Source organism: Protomyctophum bolini, assembly GCF_963924005.1.
Source record: "Protomyctophum bolini genome assembly, chromosome: 3".
Taxonomy (NCBI): domain Eukaryota; kingdom Metazoa; phylum Chordata; class Actinopteri; order Myctophiformes; family Myctophidae; genus Protomyctophum; species Protomyctophum bolini.
Window position 1 is genome coordinate 1,193,775 of NC_137864.1, and position 8,257 is coordinate 1,202,031.

Consider the following 8,257-nt stretch of genomic DNA (forward strand, 5'->3'; position numbering starts at 1 on the left):
GTATTACTAATGCCTCGCATGAGTGAAAAGGTATAGCTATAAAACCACTGGATTTCTTTTTAATCTAAAATAAATCTGCCATAATTACATAACTTAATTATTGTTTAGATAGATATTTATTACAAAGACTGTTAACTGAGTGGACGACCCAATTAAGCTACACTTGTTTACAAGAGGGTCCACCATGTTCAATGCATCAAAACATTTAGAAACGTACAAATAGACACTTCTATATAGTCAAAGCACAGAACAGGAATTCATCATAGAGGTAACAACCCAGCTAGCAAGTTATGGCGCGCCGCCTGCGGGAGGCGGTCGCCGCGCGCCGCCGATCGTGTCCTCCGCCGGGCGAGTCGCACGATGTGGCCGCGTCGTTCTTGATCAGCGTGTGCCGTGCGCGCCGACGCGCGTGTAGCCGGCGCCCCGCTTCTCTGCCGCGACTCGAACGTCAGCTACGACGGCAGCAGCAGGACAGCGTGGAGCTGTCTTATGACCCCCCCCCCCCCCCCCCATATATATTGCGACCCCGCACCCCTCCTCCCCCATGCTCACCTCCCTCCCACATATTTATAGAAACATAATAAAGCAGCAAATGTATACTTAATTTTGTTTCTTTATTAGGAAAAAAAAAGGTTACAATGAAATCATTTAGGCACATAGAAAAAATATGTAAACAACCAAGTTTAGAATACAAGTGGTTGATTTTTAGAAAAGAAATATTATGAAATTGGCCGCAGACACCTACAGTATCTGAAAATATGTTGTTCCAGGGACTACCCAGAAGCAAAGATGAGTTTAAAAACGTTTGCTCTGAAACAATATATATTCAAAGATTTGCACATTTTCAGGATAAAACTAAATAGCAGACCTACAAGCTCGTAGCGCGGTCCCTGGAACAACATATTTTCAGATTGGAGTAAATCGTTTGAACACCAATGATACAGAAACATCTAGGCTTTTCAGAAAACAGTCATACCATTCAAACACTTTAACCATAATTTTAAAAGCTGTTAGATTGTTGGCAGATTTACAAGCTCACAAGCTTGTAGATTTGCTAATACTAAAATGTGGCCCAAACACAGTGAACGTTTTAACTAAAATCTGCGAGGATTTAGAAGACATTTTGTGGAATCAGTTCAAGTTTAATTTCTATAAAACACCAAGTCTATTCTGTGTGGAGTTAGTTATGTAGGCCCAGTAATGTTGCAATAACAGTTACACAGCAATAAACAGAACACACAATCGAGATTCACCTTTTGAGCAAGAAATCGTGCAGCATACATTCAAGAGTCCATTTGGAAACCCCTATAGCGGTGGGTTTGAACCCTTTTCATGCCAAAGTTATTCAGCATTTGAGCCACGGACCACCATTTGATGAGCTGCCTGCCGTGCCTGTCCGTTTCCTTCCTTTATGAAGCCTGACTGGTGGTGGCCGCCAGCAGAAGTTCCAAAATGCACCCTGTCCAACGTCTCCGGCTCTCAGACCCCAGGTCCCTGTCACTGAAGTCCAAGATCCCCTGGTTTTAGCCACTTTAACCATTATTTAAAAAGCTGTAAGCTGTTGAAAACGAGTTTGTAGATTTGCTAATTTTGAAACATCGTGAAAATGTGGCACAAATCTGTAAATATATATTATTTTGCAGCAAATGTTTTAACTAAAATCTGTGAGGATTTAGAAGACATCAGTTCTCAAGTGTAAGTGCTTAAGTCTTTAAAACACCAATTCTCTTCTGAGTGGAGTCAGGAGTTTCTGAGCGTAGCAATGTATGTATGTCCCCATGTCTGTATGTCCGAGCACGGAAAGCTGGGTGCGTTCCTTGAGGTCTGGATGTTGCGTATAGTAGAGGGTCAGGGAAACCCGACTGGTGGTAGCCTTTCCAGCAGAGGTTGCATTTGAAGTCGATAGGTCTTCCTCCAGCGAAAGTTCGTCTGAAATCACAGAATTAATTAAATAAATTATTTTCACCTTAATCATAGGCCTACCTACCATCACTGCTGTGAAATGTGGGATAACGTTTTGATGGCTGTGAGAACCACTGCCTTAACCCATTTAGACCTGAGGACGCATCTGTGTCGCCTCATAGGTTTTAAACATTATTTTAAAAGCTGTTATCTGTTGAAAAATAGCAGATCTACAAGCTCATAGTGTGGCACAGAGTGCCACAGTACTCATCATAATACACCTCAGTCATTTAAAATGTTATGATGGTAACAATGGTACACAGTTACACATTGTTGGGTGCCAATTTTCTGTCCTTGGTAAAATGAACAATTACCTTAAATTAAAGAACGATGTCTCAGCTCTGTACAGCATGTCACCTTGTCTGTAAAATGAAATCAAATTCAAGTCAAATTTCTTTCAAATGTAACAGCAAACTTGAGGCAAGAGAGCTTGTAGCATGCAACCTTAATTCAGTGGTAGAAATGTTCTTACCGTTTGTACGCCCAACAGATCCAAGTCCTGTGTCTGAAATCACAGTAACAACAAAATGGTAAACATTGTATGTACATAAAAATCAATTTGATGAAAACAGAAGATCTACAAGCACACAATGTGCTGCGAGCTTGTAGACCAGCTATATTCAGCATGCAACCAAGTGTAAAAATCAGGCTTAGAATAAAACAACAAAATGACTAAAATGACAAATTAAATCAAAATGTGTTGTAATTAGACAAATCTTTATTTGCAATTGTGGCCTAGCAAAGTTCCTTTAGAGGAGACAACAGAGAGAAGAGTAAAAGAAATGGCTCAGAACGTACCTGCATGGCAATGCTCATTTTGGTCACTGCATCTGCACCTATAATAGAATAACAAAAAAAGTCTGTTTTAAACATTAGCCTACTATGTGATATTTTTTACATTTGCAAGACAGACATTTGACGAAGATTTAGCCTTGCAGACCCCACATACACACAGACCCCATGCTGTATTGATGTGGTACCATAGGAGAAGTTCTAAAACAAAGAATGACAAAAAATGTGATTTACAGCTAAATGCTGTTTATGTAGTCTACACAAGCAACGTATCAAATCTTATCTAATTCGAATAATTGTGTTTAAGGACTTATCAACACAATAAGAAGTTACCTGTTAAAATAGCATGAGTTATACGTTTGCTAATGCTAACCTTATCCCCTCGTCCAAACAATAGATTGCCCAGGTAGCTAGGCTAGCTAGCTAGAGGGAAACATACACAGATAAAGATCGAAACGATTCTAACACGTGCAATTACACTACACACGGTAGATATCGGATATAAAAATACACTGACCTTTCAACTGAATTTCTCCCGAGAAAAACTGTGTAAGAACTAATATAAGCATTTGTTGGAGAGTCTTGTCTTCTGCGACTGCCTCCACCCCCGTACGTCGATTCAACAAAAACAACAACACTGCAATGCATGCCGGGTAAAGCCTCGGCTCCAGGCTAGGTAGGCTAGCCTGAACTAAAGTTACAATTACTAGTCTGCAGGTACATATTATTATTATTATTATTAATAACAACAACAATAATAATAATAATAATAAATATAACCGCAAGAAGAAGAAGTAGAAGAAGAATCCACTTAATTATATTCAATAGTTAAAAAATTATGTATTTTATACATATAATGCACATCCTTGTCTGAGAGAGAGAGAGAGACGGGCGGGGGAGGCAAGCCTTACGTCAGCGTGAGGAGGGACTGTAAATCGCTGTAAATTCACAAGGCATTAAAAAGTAACTGATCGCGATCGTTTGACGCGCGGACAGCGGGGGGAAGTCCAAGCCAGCCCGGGCGTGCTACGCTGTGAAGGCGACAGCGGGAGGCGGTAGCTAGCGGGGAAATGTTAGCTGGGAAGGGAAAAGAGACATACAATGAGGCGGGAAAGGGGGAATTTATCTGTGATTCCCCCCTTTATCTAGCAACATTTATTCTAAATATCTAAATAGGTCTATGTAGGCCTATATTAATACAACTGTAGTGTACAAACGTAAATGTAACTTTATTAAAACCACATACAATGTAGATAAGCTATACTTTACCCATAATAAATAAAATAATGTTGCTGACGCGCCGTTTTCAAAAGCCCGCAGTGGAGCACCTCTAGCGTGACGTTGAAGTTCTCATGACACGCCTGGGACGCGACGGAGACGCGACGCGCCCAGTGGAGCCCTGGCGTTATATAGTCTCGGTTCACAAAGCACTGCGTGCAATTACAAAGCTGAACTGTTTTGTTGTTCACATTGGGAACGAACGTTTATGGTTCGGAACCAACTCATTTTCAGTGGAAACACTCTGAACTGGTTCAATATTTGGCGGGAACAAAGAACCGAACCGGTTTAACCCCGGTGGAAAAGGGGCCATATAGGACTGTGCACATGCAGAAGGCAGAAAACGAGCGCTGTTCATGCAGCCTGAACTGAGACAAGCTGGAGTTGGAAATACATTGTTTTCAACGAGGGCGGCGCAAATAAGAGTATTATCAATATATATTTTAAGCATATGTGCAACATGACGACTGTTTTAAACTAAAGCAATGTAGGCTACTGTAACAACTATAGTCTCTGCAATGTTTATGTTGTACTATTTACTACAACACAATCTAAAATAAATGGATTTCAGTTTAAGATCATTAAAGCTGGACAGTTGCCCGAATCCAATGCATTTCTGCCTATTTCCGGTCCAGGACTTGTCCCAGTTGGTTGTCCCCATTCTCAATAGAAGATGTAGGAGAGCCGCCATTGGCCTGAAGCCCCATGAAGTGAACGCAGTTTGCGTAACTCTGTCTCTGGTCCATATCCCATGCTAATTCTGCCCTGGTAGATCAATTAGCATTAGGAATGCTCTGGAATCAGAGCTAGCCTAGCCTATGCTCTATAACTGTTCCATAGCTCTGCTCCCCACTGTATTACACTGTGCCATGGCTCCCTCTAGTGACCGTTTTCTGGTATTCTTATATTTAGTGCACACCGTGCGCTCCAGTAGCGCTAGTGCGCATGTGCACAGCCCTATATGCGTTCTCTATTATTGTTTCGGGAGCTGCTGCTAAAATCCACAGACAGAACAACAATAAGAGGAAGTTTGTTTAAAAAACATCATGGCGTCTGACTGTTGACACTTTGATATGCAGAGAAAACTAAAAGGTGTGGTTTGAAAACAGTGTGGTCGTTAAGCAGGAGGAGGACGTGTGTTTGTTAGCAGCTCAACCACTGAAAGAAACACAGGTAAAAAGATAAACTGATTCACCACATTGTGTTGTGCTATTGCCATTGAGAATACATTGGGCGTTTAAGTTAAATAACTCAGAAACTACAAAACATTTCAAAGTAAAAAGTTCCAGCATGTGTCTCCACAGTAAGCTGAATTTTACAAAGTGTGAATGGAGTTTCTAGGTGAAAGTGATTTTTTGAAGTGCCACTTTCTGCCTATAAATGTCTCAAATTTGAAAGCACTATATTTCTAAAACTATGAAACATTTCAAAGATTCCTTTTCAGGCACACATGTCCACCGTAGGATGAACCTAAATAGGTTTGAATGGGGTTTCTAGGTGTAAGTAGTATGTAGGACTATGGGTGAAACGTTATAATGGTAATATGTTGTAAAACAATGAGTAATATTTGGTGGTTTTCACTTTTACAAAATAAATAAAAAATAATATAATAATTCTTCTTAACCGTGCACTTGCACGACAGCAAACCTATTCATGGGGAACATTCACCAAAAGCAGCTGATCTACAAGCTCACAAGCTGTCATGATTGTGCAGCCTATATATTTTGGTTATTTGATTTTATATAGTGCTTAAATTAGTCCTTTACTGCAGACCGATACAAATAAGGCAACATAAACCCATAATAATTGAATAAATCTGGAAAACATCATTGGTTTGTGATCAGTTTGACTGCTTAATGAACAGTAAAGACATCAGGATTATGTTAAACCAGGCTGTTAGCCTGGTCCGGAGCAGGCTAAGTCCAAAGCATAAGTTTCCATCGTAACTTATGTAGCATCACTTTCATGAAACCGAATCAAGCCTCAACATATCTAGGTTAACTGGTTAAGTTAATCTGGCAAGATCAACCAGCTTTCATGAAACCGGTTAAGCACTGATCCAGGATATATTAAGCCAGGATATGTGTTAAAGCCCGGCTTAATCTCTAATCCAAGTTTCGTGAAATAGGCCCCCGGGAAGCCCAAATGTTTGGGGCAGGTCAGGTGCATTGCGATAGGTGCTGGGTAATTAATCACACCACCTGCCAATTGTGTGCTACAAGGATACTTTTTAGAAAAGCACTAAGACTTGCTGTTTACATCCATTTTGAATTCATCAGAACATTTAAAGACGTACAGATTTACAGGGAAGAAAGGAAATAATCATGCAGTTAAATGCCTCCGTGAAGTTAGTGAAAAAATGAATCAAAATGGTGTCATTCTTTAGTGCTGCATTTGTGACATGAATTGTATCATTTGTGCTGGTATCATAGAGATATTTTAAGTTACATGTTTGCTGAGCCTTCCCCCCATCTTTAGGTCCAAATTGAACAATACTATTCTTTCGTGTTTTTTACTTTTTTGTTCTCTAATATGTGCCGTTGTGCTATTTGATAAATTGCTATGTTGTGTGTTGGCATGTTAATGACCGTCATCATGGGGCAGTACACCTAACTAGAACAGGACATGAATATAGACGGTAGGAAACATAGCATAACTTAAAATATCTCAAAATTGACACCAGCACAAATTATGAAATGTACGACACAATTTAGCACAAATTAATAAAGAATGACACCATGTTTGTCTCCACCAGGCCAAAGGCCTGTGGAGAGTATGTTTTGCACATTGTGTGTGTGCGTGTGCATGCGTGCGCCCGTCCGTCCGTCCGTGTACAGCTAATCTCCGGCACCGATGCCAATTCTTCCACAACGGCCTGTTGTAGCGCCACCATGAGGCCGGCCTTAACAAACACATTTCTTTACATTACTCGTAGACATTTTGTCTACGAGGCCGATTCATACTCCTATTTTACCGCTGTTTCGGCGCTGTAGTGCCAAAATGATTTCGCCTCGTCAGAAATTTTCAGTAGCATCGAAGAGACGACTTTAGGACGGTACCCGCCCCCCCGAACCTCAAATGACGTCACATTGTAGGCTCTACAGAGCCGAACTGACTTTTATTCGGCTCTAAAATAGGAGTATTAATCGGCCCATATTCTCACTAGTTATAGAGCACTAGTGAGCATTAGTTACATTTTTGGACCACAATGAGCGAGTGAAGTCAGGACTTAGGCGCTCTATTCATGTGTTCATCATATGGGGTGCCAGCTTCACGGAGGTCAGTTAAATACAGTAATAAAGGGAAAAACTTGTACAGTATGGAAACTGGGGGGGGGGGGAGACTTTTTTTCCATATATAATTCAATTTTTTATTTGTTTTTCAAAATCGTACAAAATATAGGTTCAGTACAAAGCAGCATCAACATTACAAACCTTAAAATAGCCAGTCCAAGAAACATAACAGTTAAAATAAAAAATAACAGCAAGGAAATGAATGTTCATTTAAGGTTCATATACATCCAGAACTCATCCCATGTCTCTTTCATTTTGCTTTCTGAATCTACCCTGCCCAACATATATTCATATGATGTCATTCTGGGTGCCTGCCATGCAATGGCAGAAACACAGGTTGAAATCCGAAACCAATACTTAACTAGAAACAAAATTTCAAGAAATTTTACTGGGTGCCTGAAGCTTGCCAAGTCTGTGCAGCATTTGAGCCACGGACCACCATTTGATGACATTTAGCCTCAAGAAGGGTCCATTTGGTTACATGTGAGCCAGGTCTCCCCATTGACTTTCAATGGGGTATTTTGTCTTAGTTTATTGCGCATTACGTTGCCACCAACATTATAATGCTAACATGCTAACATGCTATCATGCTAACATTTTAATGCTAACATGTTAATGCTAACATGTTAATGCTAACATGCTAATGCTAATGCTAACATGCTAATCATAACATGCTAATATGCTAACATGCTAATGCTAACATGCTAATGCTAAGATGTCTGAGCTGTAAGGGTCCATTTGGTTTCGTTCAGGGGGGCGGACCGGTTCCGGCGAGCCGCCCTGCTTCTGAAACGGTCGAGAAATGACAGAGTTACGTGTTTCCCCGATTTTCTCCATTGACTTTCAATGAGTGTGTGTGTGTGCACACGTGTGCATGTGCGTGCATGTGCGTTCGTGTGTGCGCGGGTGTGAGAGGTGGTCAACTTGGTTTA

General features: G+C 40.6%; 1 long non-coding RNA gene across 1 annotated transcript; it reads right to left on the minus strand.

Annotated features, from left to right (window-relative positions):
* Positions 1 to 1,822: 1,822 nt before the first annotated feature.
* On the minus strand, positions 1,823 to 2,470 carry LOC308313058. The gene is made up of 3 exons (XR_013963838.1): positions 2,435 to 2,470; positions 2,277 to 2,324; positions 1,823 to 1,929 (listed from the first exon to the last, which is right to left on the minus strand). It is a non-coding gene; the product is annotated as an uncharacterized lncRNA (long non-coding RNA).
* Positions 2,471 to 8,257: the final 5,787 nt, after the last annotated feature.